The 21,878-nt window shown below is 36.8% G+C and overlaps 1 protein-coding gene and 1 long non-coding RNA gene across 2 annotated transcripts in view; both read left to right on the plus strand.

Moving 5' to 3' along the window:
* The window catches only part of LOC129751327 (uncharacterized), a 197,142-nt gene that overhangs the window by 115,646 nt on the left and 59,618 nt on the right, over positions 1-21,878 (plus strand). The window lies entirely within an intron of this gene.
* LOC129751333 (uncharacterized) lies at positions 11,652-14,816 on the plus strand. Its single transcript, XR_008738676.1, has 6 exons — positions 11,652-12,307; positions 12,369-12,458; positions 12,534-12,729; positions 12,800-13,126; positions 13,638-13,716; positions 13,774-14,816. It is a non-coding gene; the product is annotated as an uncharacterized LOC129751333 (long non-coding RNA).

Raw genomic sequence — 21,878 nt, forward strand, 5'->3', positions numbered from 1 at the left:
GCGTTTTTTGTACTTACCAAGTAACAGCAACAAAGAAGTTCAACTTTAATCACTCTCTCAAATCATTTTCGTACAAAGTTACAAGTTTTGGACACTCAGCGACGCGCTTTCTGCGGAAATGCATTTTGTCGTAAAAACCACTTCACCGAAAAGTGTTTTTGCGACCTTTGGTTGCACGGCAATTCAGTGCAGCGCAAAACGTCGTTAAAACCAATGCGCACGCACAAATATTTTAGTCATTATACGTCTTAAATTCAAATCAATTTTTTTAAGTTATTTATTGTTTGAATAAACCAAATTTCTACATAACATAGAGCATATATTTATCAATCGTTTGCAGCCAATAACTCAATTTTGATTATATTGGTTCATACGACCTAATCAAAACAAACTCTATAATTTACCTCTGCTGCTATTCTGGGATCCGAGTAGCTACGAGTTGCGTGGCATATGAGTGAAATCCTGGGTAAACCGATTTGAGCTGCTGCGCAATTTGACACACCTCTTGAGGAATTTGGTACCCTGGTAGTGAAACATATAAAACGTACTAGTTACTAGTACCCTCCTCCCCCCCCTTTTTTTTTAAATTGTGGATCTTGGGAGTGAAACATACAAAGAAGTAAAAGTAAAAAGAACTAGCAGAAGAGCGCCATGGTTGGCGCACCCCCCGGGGGTGGGGGTTCCACGACACATGTGGATTCATCCCTCATCCCCCCATATATGCGGCGCAAAATTTTTTTGATGGTGAAACGATCTGGAGAAAACCCAAACCCTCTTCCCAACAACCCTTTTTGGTTTTCATCGTTAATTGAAGCTAAATTAGGAAAATCATTGAAAACAGAAATACAGATGGCGATAGATAGCAGGGGCTTAAGTTACACACTTAGCACCTTCAACCCTAAATTGGCAGAAGAGCTAAAGAATATCAAAGAACTAGACATAAACACAACTGTAGACATTGTTGAACATCCTGGATTGAATAAAACATTAGGACTGGTTTGGGGATTTTTTTTATTATCTGACGGGTTTGCACCGGGGGTATCCAGATTTTCCCCAAAATTGAAAATTTGGTTCATTTTTGCGACTTAAAAACACATGTATTTTTTCAGATTTCTAACATTTTTATTTTTTGAGTTAGCTTCAGTTAGATTTTTTTGTAAATAAAAAATAACCATTTTTTAAAGCTACATAACTCTGATGATTCTCAACGGAAATTATAAAATAGCACATCAAAATGCATTGAAATTTTATCAGCTTTCCAAATAGAATAGTTGAAAAAAATTAAATAATGACCTTCAACATGAAAAGTTGTAAATAAACTTTAAATGGCGTCTAAAAGTACCGTCTGCACCACCGAATATTTTGCAAAAAATACCATTGTATAGCTCGATTCATGATGCAACTTTCATCTGAAGACACCAAAGTGGGCCATTAACACCTTGAAGAGTTATAAAAGAAATAATGACAATAAATCTCTTTTTTTGCATCGAAAACAAACAATGGTCGAACAACTGCACTCACATATGGAGATAGCGCGCACTTCTAACAACATGGAAACAAAAGAACTTATCAAAGCTGGTAAAAACACTATTTTTTCGTCCTTTTTAGACTGCCCATACTCGCATAACAGTCCCATATGAATTATCGTCATTTTAGGTCAACATAAGGCTTCAACATAAAAGACTAAAAAAAAGAGGTTTTGTGCTAGAAATTTCGAAAAAAAATATCAATTCGTGGCTGTTCTATATGAAATATACCAGAATAACAGTCCCATATGTGAAATACCACGGATTTGGTTACTTTTCAATGTTTCTTTCGGCGAAATAGTCTTTGGTTTATTGCTTTGAATCATTTAAACATTTTTTTAACTCACTTGATGTCGAATGATGCACACTAGTTTTCGAAGGCAGGTCTGACTTTCTTAGGAATCGCTTCCTGAGCGAAAAACTATCGGATGCAATAAAAAATCGTAAAAAGATTCAACTTACATTGTGGAATTCATGATATTTTTTTGCAAAAGTATGTTTCTTTTTCTGACAATTGCATTAAGAAGATCAAAAATGATCAAATTTAAGTCTTAGAAAGTAGCTTGGTGAGAAAAATATATTTTGTATGGGACTGTTATGCTAGTAGATTCGAAAAAGGTTTCAAATATGGTCGATTAACAGTCCCATAATGAATAAAAATGGTGCTCTCGACCTTACCAATAACCCAATTTTGAAAATTTCATGCCTAACGATTTATTATGACAACCTAGAAACGATTTTCGTCTATGCTGAAAGTGGTGGTCACAATTTAAAAATATATTCCAAAACAGAAAAAGCTGATTGTCTCGCTTGCTTATTTTTGTATATGGGACTGTTATGAAAGAAGGGGCGGTAGATTGTTGCAGCTTAACTGACTTCATGTTATATCAAAAAATCTAATAACGTATTCGTTTATACTCAGTTTTGCACCAGGTCACAACAAGTTATGCACATTTTACTGTCATTTTTAGAAGTTTATGCGCTAAGTTTTGCATCCGTAATTCCCCAGATTTGATTTAAATGGACGGTGGAACACTGAAGATTCGTGTGTGAGCGATCGGGGTAGCAAAACACTTACGACGAATTATGTTCGTTCTAGTATGGTAAACCTCAGAACCAGGCGAATGTAGAAAACGAATACGGTAAAAGTATCATATTTTCATCATTTTACAGCCTGGGCTGGCCATACTGCCCAGATAACCAGAAATCGTAAAGCAGTGTTCATTGTAGATTGCATGAGCATCCAGTTTAAATTGGAATTGTATAAACATCATGTTGTAGCTAAACCAAATTATATTTTATCATTTATGGTTTGTATTGCTCATTATATACGATAATATTTTGTTAATTGTATAGAAAGACCAATAAAGTTGTTTTGAATTGCAGTAGAATTGTGTATTTAATCCCACTGTATATTTAATCCCACTGTACAATTAAGCAATCTTTCATGCTTGTGATCTATGATGACATATTATTCTCATGAAAGGTCGTACAGTAATTGTGAGAAAATCGTATAATGGAATTTAAACAATCTATTCATACACACACAAAACTTTCGAGGCTCCACTTAGCAAAAATTCGCTGTTACTTTCCGTTAGCAAAAATATTTTTTTACTTTTTAGTTAGCAAAAAGCACAATTTACTTGATTTTAGTAATCAGAAAGTTTATCTTGCTCGATTTTAGTAAAACGAAGGTTTTCTAGCCGCCTTATTTCTAGATAGCAGCCGCTGCCGGTAGAGACAAAAAAATAAACTGACGGGATTTAGTGCCGTTCCGGAAATTCGATACTGGCGGTTCTTTTGGTGGCTAAGTTCACGACAAATTGGTAGCCAAATCGATAGTGGATGCAAACAGGTAAGAGTCGATCAAGAAGTGTAAAATGTTTTCCATTTTTTAATTTATGTTTTTTTTTCCTATTAGGTTGCTGCTGCCGGTGGGGTTCCGGGTTTTAATTGCAACAGTCCGAAAATCGAAAGGGACAAAGCTGGAATTTCAATGCGGTGCGTCCGGAACAACCCGGTGTCGATCGCTTGGCATTTCGCGTTCCCAGGATCGGAACTAAATAAGTTCCATGAAGTGTCGAAATAAAGAGAAAAATCAATTGAAAGTAAACTTATTTTTGTATTCTTTTCAATAATCTAACATTCCCTAAGAAATTGCAAAGAAAAACAATAAATATTGAAATTTCAGGTCCGGGGCGATCTTTTCCTCCGGTTTTTGCTAGAAAAGTGAGCAAAAATTGCGGCGGCTAAATTTGTCTCTCGTTTGCTAAAATTTTAGTTCGAAAAAATTGCTAAATTGATTGCTAAGATTTTAGCTGGTCAAATTTGAGCAAAATTTTGCTAATTTCCGGCCTCGAAAGTTTTGTGTGCATGTCATTCAAAGTCGCTTATTGAGATTAACTTAATCGGTAAGTAATTGTTAATAATGCAATTATTATGCTTAGTAATATCGTAATCATCTTATGGTAACAATTGCAAAAAATGGAAATCCTTGACGAATTTTGTTGCAAAAATGAAGGCAATTTTAATTATGAAAAAAAATATATAAAAATGAAAAAAGTGGCACATACAGTCGGCGTTTGCAAAAACACAGGCGACGCTTAAAAATATCCGGTTCGGTGATAAACGATTCCAGATAACCAGAAATCGCAAAGAAGTGTTCATTGTAGATTGTATAAGCATCCAGTTTAGATTACAATTGTATAAACATCAATATACCAAGTTACATATTATCGTTTATGGTTTGTATAGTTTATTATATACGATAATATTTTGTTAATCGTATAGAAAGATCAATCAAGTTGTTTTGAATTGCAGTAGAATTGTGTAAAACTCAATAGTATATCCCACTGTACAATTAAGCAATCTTTCATGCTTGCGATCTATGATGACATATTATTTCCATGAAAAGTCGTACAGTAATTGTAAGAACATCTTATAATGGAATTTAAACAATCTGCAGATTGTCGAATTGTTTAACAGTACAGTAGATAGCTGGCCAAGATCGCACAGCGCTGAATACAATTATTGATTGTATTAGAATCGTCTATGAGAAAGGTTAAAGTTGTATATCAAAAAACGGCATCTATAAATAGATTTGGAGTCCGAAATGATGCAGTCAGTGGTATTTTATACGATCAACTGATTTTTAAACGGAACTCTCAACAGTACATGAACAAATTTGCTTGTTTGTATCAACATGAAATGGCGCCGAGGAAGTATTGAAGGACAGGGATCGGAACGTTGTGAGTTCGAGACTGAGGGAAAAGAGACACATAAAGTTGCATATGGTTCAATTTTTTTTCGCAATAAACATTAAATTCTATTGTATTAATGTTTTATAGTAAAATTGTAATAAGGGAAAAATATAATTGCTTTGGGATACAGTAACAATAAATTGTATTAAATGGCGAAGAAAGTTGTACAAACCTCAGGCTACCTGCAAAAGGAAATTGTAATCAAATTGTAGGGCAGGCAATAGAAAGTTGTAAGTTGTGTGTGTGTTAACAGTTTATCACCGCTGGTTTATGATTTTAATTTAATGATTAATGGCATTTCGGTGAATTATACATTCTAATAGGAAGAATTTCAAATGAAAGTAATGAAAATTATAGACGGATAGATTAGATTAGGAAGCATGAAAGGTGTTGAAAATGAGCCAAGAGCGTGATTTGAGAAAACTTCTTGCCGCACAAGACCATTTGTCCCACATCGTATTATTGTCTAGAAGAAGCAAAGTCGATAGGCTGACTTTGCATTGATCTATACAATGATACATGGATGGATCGAAGCACGTGTTTTTCGTACCCCGATCGGGGTACGAAAAACACGTGCTTCGATCCATCCATGTATCATTGTATAGATCAATGCAAAGTCAGCCTATCGACTTTGCTTCTTCTAGACAATAATACGATGTGGGACAAATGGTCTTGTGCGGCAAGAAGTTTTCTCAAATCACGCTCTTGGCTCATTTTCAACACCTTTCATGCTTCCTAATCTAATCTATCCGTCTATAATTTTCATTACTTTCATTTGAAATTCTTCCTATTAGAATGTATAATTCACCGAAATGCCATTAATCATTAAATTAAAAAGTTGTAAGTTGTACAACCCTAAGATTTTATGCAAAGCAAAGTTACTATCAAATTGTTGAAAACGCAATACAAAGTTTTATGTTTTCAAGGTGAGCAAAATTTGGTCGGTATATTGCCTCCACTTTGGTACGGTCAGGCTCATATAAAATATTCTATACAACTTTTTCAGATTGTACAAAAGTGTGTATATCTCAGAAACAACTGAAATATACAGACCAAAATGTTCACTGGGTGAGCTCTTTGATTATTTCTACAACATTTGTGCCACTTTCTCATACTTTTTTGATCAATGGGAAAGGATTTTGGTGTCCAATGCTTAGCTCCCGATATAAAAACTATGTAAAGCACGTCTATATTTCATTTTTTTTAATCACATTTTTGTGATCCCAAACACAGGGACTGAACCTTCTACTATTGGCATTGATTATGCTTCACAATGATCTTTGATCGAAAAATAAATAAGTTATATAGTATATGACCAGGTTGTAAAAGCAACATTCCCATTATTAGTTATATCACTTGAACAATACGATACTCAGAATTTTGGTTCAAATTTAAAGTCAGTTTTGCTGCAAACACTCTAGAAAGCACGAAAAAGTAGTGTTTTTTACCTACTTTGGTAAGTTCTTTTGTTTCCATGTTGTTAGAAGTGCTTGCTATCTCCATATGTGAGTGCAGTTGTTCGACCATTGTTTGTTTTCGATGCAAAAAAAGAGATTTATTGTCATTATTTCTTTTATAACTCTTCAAGGTGTTAATGGCCCACTTTGGTGTCTTCAGATGAAAGTTGCATCATGAATCGAGCTATACAATGGTGTTTTTTGCAAAATATTCGGTGGTGCAGACGGTACTTTTAGACGCCATTTAAAGTTTATTTACAACTTTTCATGTTGAAGGTCATTATTTAATTTTTTTCAACTATTCTATTTGGAAAGCTGATAAAATTTCAATGCATTTTGATGTGCTATTTTATTATTTCCGTTGAGAAACATCAGAGTTATGTAGCTTTGAAAAATGGTTATTTTTTATTTACAAAAAAATTTAACCGAAGTCAACTCAAAAAATAAAAATGTTAGAAATCTGAAAAAATACATGTGTTTTTAAGTCGCAAAAATGAACCAAATTTTCAATTTTGGGACCACCGGCGCAAATTGTCAGATAATAAAAAAATATCCCCGTTTATCAACTGGAATCTACTAACATCACTGAGAATGAAATTTTGGAACAACTTAAAGATCAAGGTGTAATCGCTGTGCGAAAAATTACAAAATTTATTGAAAAGCAACCAGTAAATACACCTCTAATGGTATTAACTTTTGGCAGCACACGTTTACCCAAAGAAATATATTTTGGATGGATGAAAGTCGCTGTACGTACGTACTATGAAAGTCCAATGATTTGTAGAAATTGTCTAGAATACAGACACACTAAAAAAAGATGTCGAGGAAAAACCCGTTGCACCAGATGCTCTGGAAGTCATTCTAATACAGACAACGCATGCAAAGAAAAATTCTGTTGCCCACACTGCCCCGAGGAAAATAATGAACATAAGCTGGGTTGCCAGGTGCCCAGATTTGTCTGTAAAACCAAGACTTTTGACCCTTCGTCCAGATATTGGACAGACACAGATTTTGCCCAGATTTTCGCTGAGAGTGCCCAGATTTAACAGACTTTAAAAATTGAGTGATGAAATCAATATTCATGCATCGGATTTGATCCGTAAGTGCCAAATTAGACTGAAATGTTGCTTGTATTCATTGGTATTCTTCGTCCGGACAATTCTAAAGAACCTGTCTAAGGCCGATGACATAGTGAGAGCGATGTGATGCGAATTGGCGAACGCGGTCAATGCGAAATCGAGCGGCGGAACAAATTGACATCTGCTTCGCCGCGTTGAGTATGTCAGGTTTAAGCGATTCACATACATTTTCATTAAATGTGGTTAGCCGCATTGAATCGCATTCGCCGGTTCGCATCGCATCGCACTCACTATGTCATCGGCCTAAGGATTATTTATTTATTTATTTACAACATAACAAATACATTACATACATGAGATTTGTTTTAAAACTCCAATGGCATTGCCTTTTAAGGAGTTGTATGGTTAATTTAAAGCAAACTGCGTATACATATTTTGGAAACTAAACTTATAACTGACGAGTGATAATAAAATAAAAATATAATCAAATTGATAAATTCAACGATACAAAAAAAAATAATTAAAGAATAACAATGAAAACTAATCACGATAAATTTATAAACATGTTTTTTTTTATTTGAGTTAAAGTGAAAAAATATTGTATGACTTTAAAAGTGTTGATGACACTTCTGGATTCCGTAAACATTGTTTGACAGATTTTTTAAAATTAGTATAATTATTAAAAGGCCCACATGTCTCTTCAAGAAAATTATACAACTTTACACCTCTGAAGGCTAAGGAACGTTCTCCAATTGAAGAACTGATTGAAGGGCGAACTAACATAGTTCTGTTACGCGTTGAATATTGGTGATTAATATGATTAAATGATATATTGCAGTGAGTACTACTTGTAATCAAGGATTGAAAAACTCATTCAAACGAGCGACGAAGCCTGCATCGCTCCGATTTTTGCTCATAAAAATGCCCTGGAACGCGAATGAGGTGTGAGCGAGAATCTCTTGTTCTCACGAATCAAGCCCGACCAAAACGAAAACACGACCAAGGCTCCTGATTCCTTTTTGCCTTGCTTCCTTCTCCGCACACAAAATCTAGCATCAACCCGACGATTGCGTAGCAGCGAGCCGATTCATGAAACTTTTTACCAACCCGCTCATGAGCCGTGTTAGTAATGGTATTATTCCTTCCCGTGGAAAATTGTTCGTCCCTTTGCAAAGCTTGAGCTTGAACAAACACTAACAGGAACAAAGATGACGCCAAGCCACAGAGAACAGACGTACACACAAAATTTTCGAGGCCGGAAATTAGCAAAAATTTGCTCAAATTTGACCAGCTAGAAACTTAGCAATCAATTTAGCAAAATTTTCGAACTGAAATTTTAGCAAACGAGAGAAAAAATTAGCCGCCGCAATTTTTGCTCACTTTTTTAGCAAAAACCGGTAGAAAAGAGCCCCGGATCTGAAATTTCAAAATTTATAGTTTTTTCTCTGCTAATTCGAAGGGAATGCTTGATCATTAAATAGAATGCACGAATAATTTCACTTTTAATTTATTTTTCACATTTTTTCGGAAGTTCATTTACCACTTTTCGTTACCACTTTCGTACCACCGTTCCTGAACGCACCTTCCGGCGAGCGAAATGCCAAGGGCCGACCCTCATCAACGAATGCACCTGGGTTGTGTCGGATGCAGCGCGTTGACATGCCAGTTGTGGTCACTCTCTATTTCCAGACTGTTGCAAAAAGAAAACCGTCGTATTTACCGGCAGTTGCAACCTGGTAGGAAAAACAAACAATTTGGAATTTCACAATCGGAAAATCGGTACACTTCAAGATCGGCCCTTACCTGTACGCATCCGGTGTCTATTTGACCACCATTTTTACGTTGAACTAGCCACCAAACGAACCGCAATCATCGAATTATCGGAACCGCACTGATCAATTCGATTTGTTGTTCTTCTCCCAACTGACGGCGGCTGCTGTCTATGAACAAAGCGGCTACAAAACCTTACTTTTACTAAAATCAAGCAAGATTAACTTTCTTATTACTAAAATTGAGTAAATTTAGTTTTTTGCTATCTCGAAAGTAAAAAAAAAATTTGCTAACGGAAAGTAACAGCGAATTTTTGCTAACTGGAGCTCCGAAAGTTTTGTGTGTACAAGCTAGCCCACGAAACTTGTGTAAAATTTCCAGCGGCATTAGTTTAATTATGAGTTCATATATACGGTTACGTTTTTTCGAAAACTGTACACTTGAACATTTGATTTGTAACTTTTGAACGGCGCAATAGGTGCCACTGTTTAAAGTCTATTTTCAACATATTTTTTGGATGTCTGCATTTGAAATTTTACACACTTTTTTGAAGATTTTTTGTTCGAGCTTGTACGTCTGTTCTCTGTGGCCAAGCCGTGTTGGCTGTAAACACGCGTTGGCCAAAAGGAATGGAAAATAAGAAGAACAGTGTGCATACGGCCGGCACATCCAATCCATTTTAGTGATGTTATTATTCTTTTCAGACAAATATGCCGAGCCAAAAGAATTGTTTTGCTTCTTGCTAGTGCTGTTATTATTGCTTCTTACGAAAGAATGTGCGTCACTTTTTGAAGCTACGAGCTTGAAGGAACATCAATAACATCAACAGCAACTTTGTGCACTTGTGTAAGCCAAGCCAATCTTTAAACGATCGGTGCCCGGACGGTACAGACGGTTTGTCTCTGAGAAGGACGAGCCGAAAGATTTCTTTTTCTTTTTATTCTTCCTACTTTTTTCTTATGAACTGGCGTACTTCCTTCCCTAAGGGAACATCCATAAATGACGTAGCATTTGGGGGGGGGGTTTGACTTTGTTTGACGATGTGTGACGAGATGGGGGGGTAGGGGTTCAAGTAAAGCTACGTAGCTTTAATTAAATATCGAAAAAAAAATCAAAATTGTTTTGAGTAATTTTCACTTTCACGCGCCCCTTGGTTGTGCGTTTTCCATACATACGCATACAGTCGCAGATTTTCTATTCTCTCCCTCTCTTTTGGACGAAAAACGTCATGTCAGTCGCCGCCGTCGCCACGATCGACGCTTATTAAAGCTACGTTATTATCTAGGGGGGGGGGGGTGTATAAATTTGTGACGAAATGCTACGAGGGGGGAGGGAGGGGGTATAAAAACTCAAAAAAAGCTACGTCATTTATGGATGTTCCCTAAACAGACAGCAAGCTCGGTATCAAAATTCTCATGAAGCAAATTTGAGTCTCTCGTGATCCCGTTTCTCAGACTCGCTCATGAATGTTTTTTAATACGAGCAGCATAGAAACCACCGTCGTTGAATCGTTTTTGTTGCTGTTCGTGATTGTATTGAACACAAACGAATAGCGAGCCAGCGGCGAAGCATTTTCGTGTGCGTTTCGAGGAGTGAGCGATTTTTAAAGTCCTTGTGCACAGACATACACAGATTTTTTTCAAAATTGCCCAGATTTTTTATCCTCAACACCTGGCATCCCTGAACATAGGTCGATTCACGCACTGCCTGGCCTCACTGTTTTTGACATTTCGCGATTCCTGTGTTGATTCCTTATAGGTCGATTCACGCACTGCCTGGCCTCACTGTTTTTGACATTTCGCGATTCCTGTTTTGATTCCTTATTTTCCAATTCTACACGCTGAGGAAGCAAAGCAAACATTTGGGTCCTCATTTTATTCTCTTTCACACGTTTTTAGCAAAAGTTCTTGGCTCAGTTTTGGGATAAAAAAATTGAAAAGAAAATTAAATGTTTGAAGTATTAATGAAAAATTAATCATTTTGTTTCTAAATCCAGCTGGAATAAATGGACTTAAACTTTAAAGTTAAACCACTCACTGGACACTCGATTTCGATTTTTGGAGCTGCTCGAAAATTAATGAGAATGTCGATACCAGTAAAATTTACACGACGATAGGAGGCTTCTAGCCAAAAACAGAGAGCAATTTTGTTTTAAGTCTCATGTCAATGTTATTAGGGGTTTAACTATCCGACGTTATTTTTATTCCTCGAATATCTAAAAAAATTATAATAGGTCAGCCTTTTCTTTCGGAATGTTCACCGGAGAATTTCCCTATATTGGATTCTTCTGTCCCTGAATAGTGTTGTCGTACAAGTATATGCATTTGTTTACAGCTTCCGGTCAAAACAACACAAGAAATTTCCGGACAATCGATTCGGCACATTCGAATTCTTTCGATGGGACTTTTTTTTTCAAGTAGAGGCGCTTTTCGAAATTTTAAAGAATTTTCAAGTTTCTGTTCATTCTTGGAGAGATAACCATTAAAACCCAAACATGCGCTAAATTTAGTTCACAAAATGGGACTTGGTTTTTTGCTATACTCAAACTGAGTTTTGAGTTAAATTTCTTGACCGTGCAGTTACACGAAAAATTTCGCCGCACCCCATTTCTCGTTCGTAAAATTTTGTAAACAGAACGTGCGAACTGTCACCACAAAAGGGAACATACGTCATCGTGAATCGACACATTTTCCAATTCTACACGCTGAGGAAGCAAAGCAAACATTTGGGTCCTCATTTTATTCTCATTCACACGTTTTTAGCAAAAGTTCTTGGCTCAGTTTTGGGATAAAAAAAATTGAAAAGAAAATTAGATGTTTGAAGTATTAAATAATGAAAAATTACCCGCATAATCAAAAACCGTACAACCAATCGTCAGTATTATACTGATCTGATAACGGTAATCGTTGCTGTTCGTAAAATCATTATTCGTGTGTCCAAACTTATCCGTATACGCTAGAGATTATTCCAAATTATTTTTAAAAGATACAGTTAACAGTTTGAAAAACTATAGTGTCGTGCGTCTTTACTACAGTAGGAGACGCGCCTTCACTGTTTCTTTCTCGAAAAAGTGATTGTCACCGGAATTAATCGGAACCTGGATAGCCGTTCCTTCACGGGATACCCGAGTCCCTCGACGTGTATCGGTAGTGGCTGTTTGGCATCGATTGTACCAGGTTTTCTACCGGATCTGCCATCTTTTGGGAGAAAAATTGGTAGGCAAATTGTATATATTATCACGATTTTTTACAATAATTTTTTGTTTTGTTTTTGTAGTCAGTGCGAGATGTTTCAATAAGCGGAACCGGAAGGAAGAATTCCTAGATGTTCTCCAAAGGAAGAGCCAAATTCAGATCAGAAACGTAGGTAAAGCTAAGAAGATTATCCTGAACTTGATGATTAATGTTTTCTAATTTGCTATGTGATTTTGTGTTTTTTTAGGTTAGTTTTGATTTCGCTGAATTGGCGTTTCCGGAACAAGCTGTATTCGCTTGTCGGGGGCTCGGCCGTTACCACAACCTCGAACGAGTCGGATGATTGGAGATGGTTGTTGCTAATCTTCAGCCATGTCGCATAATCGGGAGAATAAGCATCCCATGCACCAAAGAAACAACGAAAGCAGGAGAGCTCCTGGCAGGTACCATATCAAATTCGTTTAAAAAATAATTTCCGTTGAATTATTTCTATTTTCGAATCCATCCATACAGCTCGTCAAAGTCCAGCAAAAGAACCATCTCACTGGATGAGCACCACAACGGCAGCAGCGATAGCGAGTTCGGGCGGAAGAGCAGCAGTAAAAACAAATTTGTTAAAGTGATCGCTCATGACGGGTGCTGATGAAAAACAGCTACGATTATTGTCGGAAAGGTGGGCAACATTTTTATCGCCAAGGTATGGACTCAGTAGGAATAAATTATGAACGAGGAGGCAGAAAAACGTGGCGGTCAACACCATCAACACAGCCATGTAGAGATTTCCATGCCATCTTCCTCTCCGCCGATATCGCAACAGCATTTTGAAGGACTTAAGAAAAGGTAGGTTTAATTTACAAACTAGCAAAATTAGAATTTTATTTCGAGAATCAGTATAAAAATCGAAAAAAAACTCATTAAATGTATTTAAATAAAATAATATGGATTCAAAGTCAAACAATAGATCAAAGTTTAAAATATTGTCGTGAGATTGAAAAATCTGATACAACATTCAAACAATTCAAATTGAAATTTCTGTTTTTTATGTTTTTGATTCACTGAATGGAAAATAAAAATTGATTCGAAACTTTTAATCAGAAATTCCGTTCTTTGAAATATCAATAAATTTAGCGAAAATGTAGGTTCGTTACGTCACCACAAAATATCAACTCTTATCTCAGATCAATATATGAACGCTCCCAGATTAAATGTATACTTAAGATATGTACTTTTAAATTTTAATCAAAGATTTTTGGAAAAATGGTTGGTTTTTGAAACTTTATTTAAAGTTTATGAAATAGTTCTTTTTTTTTCTAGCCAATTAATATTTATCCAGGATTTACTTTTGTTTCAGATTTTCAAATGTCCATTCGTGATTTCTTCTTTGCACGATGAAGCCCGCATCTGGCCTTCTGGACTCACCGCAACTGACGGTAAAATTTAGTAATTCTTTCTTAATTTGATTGTAATTAAGTTTATTTTTTTTTCAGATAAAAAAAAAAATCTCCATCGGTAACGTCGCACATTTCGAAAGGGTAATCGGAACCTGGAAACGATCTGCCCTCTCCCGTAGAGATTGTTAAAAAATATTCTGGAACCTATAGTAGGGGTTGATGTCATAAGCATTGACCCTCTCACAAAGGGGATTTCGCTTGTTAAGTGTTGTACCTTTTTTAAATTTATTTGGTGCTATGGATTTTTACAGCTGGATATCATTCATCCCCAATTTTATACCTACATATTTAAAAGCTACCTAAAATTGAAGAAATTGAAAAAATATCCAGGAGCGTAGAGGATTAGGTAATAATCATTCCAATAGATGTGAAAATAGAAACACAGCATTTCAATACAGAGTTGAAATTCCTTAACAGATATGTATGAAGATATTTGAAAATTGAGATTTAAAACTGGTTGTAAGAATTGATATTCGTTATTGACATAGTTTTTTGACTGTATACTCAGAAATAGTATAGAAAATTTAATATACAAAAAGGCACTTACGTCAGAAGTCGCATGAAAACCAACTTCGAAAAAAATGAAGTACAAAATACAGAAAGCTAAATGAGAAAAAAATATTCCAAGTCATGTTCCGAAAACCATGAGATATGTATTGGATCCGTAGATCTTTTTTTGATAAATCGTAATTAGACATTTATAAAAAATCATTTGCTAAACAAAAGCAATATCTGTTGGAAATTTTGAACATAATTTAAATTTTTTGCAAAATCTTTTATTTTATAACGTCTGCACAATAGCAAATTTAAAATTAGTTTTGTGTCTATTAGTTTAGGACAGGATTGTAATAACCCTATTTGCGACAAAGGTACTCGGTGAAGGTACTGATTTGTGATAAAAAATAGATTTTCATAGTTTTACAGATAGAGTAATCTAGACACTACATTCAGTAATAATTCTAGTATTATAGGTACTCAGCAATGTATTCCAAGGACTGCCCAATGTAAAATTATCACCAAATTGGTGATACGAATGATATGATTTGTTAATTAAGCAAAAAACTAATGTAAATAATCGAAACCCATATTAGAATTAAATATATTATTTTAAACGATTTTAAACATGAATAATTTTCTTCTTTATTATTTATCGTAAAATGATCCTTTGAAGATACGCGTTATCATCCGTAATGATTCAAGTCGACGATAAGATAACGATTACATCTATCGTTTTACTTCATTTAGGATCTATAGAAAAAAGCAAAAAAATGAATCGTTCATTTACTTAACAACCCGTTCCCTGTATCGTTTTTTGTGTCTAAACGATTCCATTTGATGAAAAAACGATTTGTTCAATCGTTCATTAATAATCCGGAAACTATAAAGGTAATCTTTTGGGTGTCTTGGGTAGAAGATAATGGGAATAGTTACTGTATGATACGGCTTCATGCGGGTAATCATTTTGTTTGTAAATCCAGCTGGAATAAATGGACTTAAACTTTATAGTTAAACCACTAACTGGACACTCGATTTCGATTTTTGGAGCTGCTCGAAAATTAACGAGAATGTCGATACCAGTAAAATTTGCGTGCTCGAATTGCTGCCGCGCAATGTCGACGATAGGAGGCTTCTAGCCAAAAACAGAGAGCAATTTTGTTTTAAGTCTCGTGTCAATGTTATTAGTGGTTTAACTATCTGACGTTATTTTCATTCCTTGAATATCGTAAAAAATTATAATAGTTCAGCCTTTTCTTTCGGAATGTTCACCGGAGAATTTTCCTATATTGGATTCTTCTAGTCCTGAATAGTGTTGTCGTACAAGTATATGCATTTGTTTACAGCTTCCGGTCAAAACAACACAAGAAATTTCCGGACAATCGATTCGGCACATTCGAATTCTTTAGAAGTTTCCACATTTGGACATTTTTTTTTTTTTGTAAATTCTTTATTTGAAACGGCTCATACCTTTAGGCTTTAAGGAGCCAAACTCGTTTTATTTGATTACAATTGTGTGCTTATATCTGTAGAATCCGCGGGTAAAGGATCAAAAGTCAACTCACATACACCGGTCGCGTTATTGAGTTCCATGCTACCGAGCTGCTCAACGATTCGTTAACTACTGCCACATAACGTCGACTCGTCTGCGCTGCGGAGATACTTGGTTTCTCTATACTTCATACACGGAAGTGCGGAGAGCAAATATAAAACCAAGTTTATCTAAACTCTACAATCCCTTGTCTGCTCCAAAATCAGGACAAGTCGATCGACTGTAATACAGGTAACTACTCTGTGTAGAAACATCTGCAAACAAACTTCCAACTTGAAGTCTTGGACCCCTGAATTATACATTGCGCACCTAAAGTAGACTGCCAATTCCATTACATTACATTTTAAGATCGCGATTTATTCAGAGTTAAATGTGCTTTTCTTTTTCTACACGCTTTTTGAACTAGCTTTAAAATTACCTTGTACGGAAAACAGCGAATGCAAATCATAGCACGAATTTCAAATTCCGATACTAGGAGCGGAATCATATCCTTCTCCTGTTGAAACTTCATTTTTTTTTATTATTGTATTTTATTTTTGTTGCCGTATTTTTTCTCGAACAAACTGCTGCTCGTAATTTTGTGGAAGATTTATTACCTTCCAGAGCGAACAACAGATCAAGACATTTCCAAACAAAATCTGAAAAGACTCTAAGGATGAACGATAATCCTTAAATCTAAATTAAACATCCTATAGATACCTCTTATCACCACATCTTCCGTGACTACTTCCTTTGATTGGAATTCCAAATAATATTAATTCTTTCATCGAACCCAACAAAAAAACGATGCGATTCAAGCCAATTCTTTCTCAAACTTACAAGTAATCCAGTGTGCGCCATGTTCGAATGTACATGGCTCGTTATAATTTGTTATGGCAGAACAATTTTGTTCCAGAACACTGCTGCATAAGTTTTACTTCTCGTCACCTTTCTTTGAAAATTCCATTAAGCTTTTTGAAGCATTTTCCTCCAAAAATTACACAACACACATATCTCGTACTCGAGTTCTTTTTCTTATTTGCATATGTGATCTGGTGCTTGAAAAGCGATCTTGGCATTTTTTAAATTTGATTTGATTATTTTACAAAAGTAATTCTTCTTTCCTTTAATAAGAATCTTATCTTCTTTCAGTCCCTTTTCACTTTCAATGATGAACGATTATTCATTGCTTCTAGTTGCTCTAACATTTCAATTCAGCAAAGTAGAAACCAAGCCAATGTATTCGAAATCGCGTTTATTCGCAATCGTCTTTATGATATGGCTTTTCTTTTCTTATAGTATCAGCCAGCATATTGCAGTCAAACTTTCGAATCTAAAGTAACGGTTTGATTCATTCAAACGGACCCGTTCTCGCGCTGCAGTTATTTAAATCCTTTTCTTTATTTCTGTCAAGCTCCCAACATGCCAGCTTGATTCTGAATTTAAATGTACATGCGCTTTGACCGAAGTCACACTCGCGCTTCTCTGCGCTTTGGCTGAAGTTATATTTGCTCTTTTTTCTAGCGGCCCTCAGCCGGTTCCATCATCATTGGCGCTTTGGCCGAAGCCAGACTCGCTCTTCCCCTAGGCGCTTTAGCCGAAGCTAGACTCGCTTTTTTCTCGGCGCTTTGACCGAAGTCAGACTCGCTCTTTCTCCAGGCGCTTTAGCCGAAGCCAGACTCGCTTTTTTCTCGGCGCTTTGACCGAAGTCAGACTCGCTCTTTTTCTTTGCGCTTTGGCCGAAGCCAGACTCGCTTTTTCTTTTGGCGCTTTAGCCGAAGCCAGACTCGCTCTTTTCTTGGCGCTTTGACCAAAGTCAGACTCGCTCTTTTTATTATTGATTCCTTGGGCGGAGCTCAACCGACATCGTCATCATCAGCGCTCTGGGCTCTGACTGAAGTCAGACTCGCTCTCCTCTCGCGGCCTTTAATTTCGACATTGGTATATGTGCAACGGTTTCCGACCGACCTAACATTGCGCACCTAAAGTAGACTGCCAATTCCATTACATTACATTTTAAGATCGCGATTTATTCAGAGTTAAATGTGCTTTTCACGCATTTCGAATTGCCAAGTTTATCTAAACTCTACAATATCTAGTTCACTTTTAAAGAAAAAAGAAGATATATAGGGGAATATGAAAATAAAAAGAAATTATAGACGAAGATAAATAGCTTTTAGCTCGCACGACCAAACAATATGCTCGATGTCGTGGTAACCTTGGCCGCAACTACACAAATTGCTGCCAGCAATATTCAAACGATAGAGTACCGCGTCTAAGGAATAATGATTGGACATGAGACGGGAAAATATACAAATAAAATCTCGACTCAGGTCCAATCTATTAAACCATGGTTTGAGGCTTACCCTTGGGATAATCGAGTGCAGCCACCGACCCAACTCATCCTCGTCCCATTTGCGCTGCCAGTTGACAAGAGAGTTCCTTCCATCGCCCCCACCTTTGCCAGAGAGTCTGCTTCTCATTACCCTCTATCGAGCAATGAGAGGGAACCCAAACAAAGGTGATGGTAAAGCGACGTTTTGATAAAGCACTCAAACTATCCCGTATCTTCTCGAAGAAGTATGGCGAGTGCTTTCCTGGTTTTATTGAGTAAATTGCTTGAACAGAACGCAGACTATCCGTTACAATAAAGTAGTGCCCAACTGGCCTTGAAGCTATACTGTCCAAAGCCCAATGAATAGCTGCTAACTCTGCTATATACACAGAGCATGGTGACTCGAGGCTGTAAGAGGCGCTAGATATTTCGCTGAACACTCCAAAGACATTTGGACATTCGATGGGACTTTATTTTTCAAGTAGAGGCGCTTTCCCAGAATCAATGCAATGCAAAGTTGGTCCAGAACAAATGTGTTGAAAAAGGGTTTTAAAAACATGTTAAAACATTTCAATAAACATAACTCCTTTTCGAAATATTTAAAAATTTTCAAGTTCCTGTTCATTCCCGGAGAGATAACCATTAAAACCCAAAATGCGCTAAATTTAGTTCACAAAATGGGACTTGGTTTTTTGCTATACTCAAACTGAGTTTTGAGTTAAATTTCTTGACCGTGCAGTTACACGAAAAATTTCGCCGCACCCCATTTCTCGTTCGTAAAATTTTGTAAACAGGACGTGCGAACTGTCACGACAAAAGGGAACATACGTCATCGTGAATCGACCCATTCCGCGGCGGGAGGAAATGTCCTCTTTATCACCATGAGGAAGCGGTTATTCGTGTAAAAACGGATGAGTCCATCTCCTGGGCGGAAGCTCGGAAGAGGGTTAGCTTGCCAAACGCTAGACCCACATATGCGCTGGTTGCCGACGCGGACAATGTTCAAAAAGATAAGCTTATGGGCGATGGAATCGAAAAGTTATTCTTTCTCTCCTTAAGAAAAACCCGTAAAGATCTGTCAAAAGTTGGGTGAAATTCTAGCTGCATCCCACTTGTACTAGTGGAAAACCATCACCCAAATTCGGCACCGCTTCCATCGCCTATTGAAACGCTGGTTGCCAGCTTGAAAAATCTTACGGAAAAAGTGGACATCCTAATGAAAGAAAACGAAAAATATGCTAAGATAGAAACGGAATTCTCTATGTATAAAGAAAGAGTAAAAAATTATTTACGAGAACACAATATTTCGCCAGCTATGACTCCAACTAAGGAGCGAAGTCAAGCTACTACTCCCACAAGCCGATCCGGTACGACAACACCAGTTTCAAATCAACAACAAGAAAATTTTCACAAAGCACTTCAACAACAGCTTCAAAAACAAGAGCAACAGTCTACATTAGGATTTCAAGCACCAAAATCAGTTCCAAAAAAACCTACAGTTACCCTGCCACCTCCAATGACTACAAGACAAACAACCAAAACCAATCAATCGCAATCGAAAAATTCTGAAAAACCAGGAAAGCGAGGACCACAATCTCCGCTAGCAAACAAAAAGAAAAATAAAAACGCAAAACAAGAAGAGGAAGAAGAAACACTAGAAGATTCGGATGATGGAATGGAACAAGAAAGCAACGAGAGGAACAAAAAGGATCCCAATCTAAGGATCAGTTTTTTCGCAAGTAAACTGAGTACAGGAAATGAATCAACAACATTCACCTCAACCACCCAACTAGCTACCAACACGAAAAATACAAACAGGCATCAAAAACTTAAGGAGCTTCCAGACCATCTGTGGCACGGGATCTCCGAAAGTGTAGTACGGATCCCGGGTAATATGTGGGATGGCAGGGGATCCCTCCGGGACGCAATCCTCATACCCGTCAAAGGTGAACCTCCTCCCACAGCCCAGATGTGTGCAACTTTGTCCAAAGCCTTCGCCCCCCGTCGGCTGCCTGGTATGATCCTGAGACGCCAGATGTTCGTCGGGAGTGTGCCGTACGGGGGCACCCAGGACATTTGCGGGTAAGTTCCTTAACCAACCCACATAGAACAGTTTCAAACTCAATCCACCTTCACAGATCATCAAACAACCATGCGACACTATGCGACCCTGGTGAAGGCACAAGCAGAGGACCCGCTCGAACTACATCTGCAATGAACCAAACACTACTTTTATCTCCGCCTGCATTGATGGAAAACCTTAATTCCCCCTTTCTTGTTGGTGGAGATTTCAATGGGCGTCATTTTACGTGGGACACTTGCACTAACAATATGGGTGATAAAATTTCTACATGGGCAGCTGATCACGAAATGGTTCCACTAAATGATGGCTAACAAGATTTAGTCCAACTCGAGACTGTCAAGACACTTCAATTGATGTTACGTTTGCTTCTACATCGATTATTAAAAGGTTGAAATGGTCAACCTATGCCGATCCAGTAAACAGCGACCATGTTCCTATTTCGGTTACTCTTGACAGTATTTGCCCTGAACTGCCTGTAGTAAAAAAAAATGGTAAATCAAAGAAGCCGATTGGGAGAAATATCATCTTGATATAGGCGATGAACTCCTCTCCGTCTCGCATCTTATCGTAAAAAATATCACTCAAGCTATTTTCGAAACTGCCAAACGTGCCATACCTCGAACGACAGGAAATACCTCTCCAAAATACGCCTCCTGGTGGACTGTAGAAATCAGCCAACTTATCCAAAAACGAAAAGATGCATGGAAAATTCTACTAAAAACTCGTAAAACAGATGATAGTTGGAATGATAAAAACGAAAAATTCAGGAAAGCTAGAGCGGAGGCAAAAACAGCAATTGTTGGAGGAAAAAAGAAATCTTGGGGAGAATTTGCCAGTTCTTTCAATGCCCACACATCAGCTTCTATTATTTGGAAAAGGTTTGAAAAAAATACTGGTAAAAAGGCTTACAATAAAATGAGGATGACTATCAACGGAAATCGCACGGAAGATACTCACGAAATTGCCAACCACTTAGCCGATTCATTTCAAGAAAGCTTTTCTTTGACAACTATCCAGATAATCTTAGGAGAAATACATTTTTACCTCCCCCTTTCATCGCTACCAACGAAATAATGGATTCAGATTTCTCAGGTATTGAATTAAATGTAGCGTTAGGTAAATGCAAAAGTAAGGCTGCTGGACCAGATGAAATCACGTATAGCATGACAACGAACATGGCACCTATTGCAAAAAAGATTGTACTGAATCTATTTAACGATCTGTGGCGAAACGGAGACTATCCATCCGATTGGTGCGAAAGTAGAATCATCCCAATACCCAAACACGGAGATACCAAAAGTTTTAGACCAATTTCTCTTACTTCATGCATGGCAAAAGTTTATGAGAGAATAATAAACCAAAGATTACAGCACTATTTAGAGAAAAACAAAATCCTTCACAAAAATCACAAAAACTACAAAAAGGTATAGATACTATAATCAAGTGGACCGACAAAAATGGATTCACAATAAATGCAGAAAAAAGCTCTCTCCTACATACATGCTCAAACACGAAAGGTCGCCACCATTTCTTTAGAATGAGAAATCTATTGATAAACGGAACAGAAATTCAACGTAAAAGAAACATGCGGATTTTGGGAATTAACTTAAACCAAAAAGGAAATGCCAGCGCCCACTTGAAAATATTAAAAAAAGACTGTGAAATCAGGATAAGGTTTTTGAAAACTCTAAGTAGCC

This window comes from Uranotaenia lowii, chromosome 1, assembly GCF_029784155.1.
Source record: "Uranotaenia lowii strain MFRU-FL chromosome 1, ASM2978415v1, whole genome shotgun sequence".
Lineage (NCBI taxonomy): Eukaryota > Metazoa > Arthropoda > Insecta > Diptera > Culicidae > Uranotaenia > Uranotaenia lowii.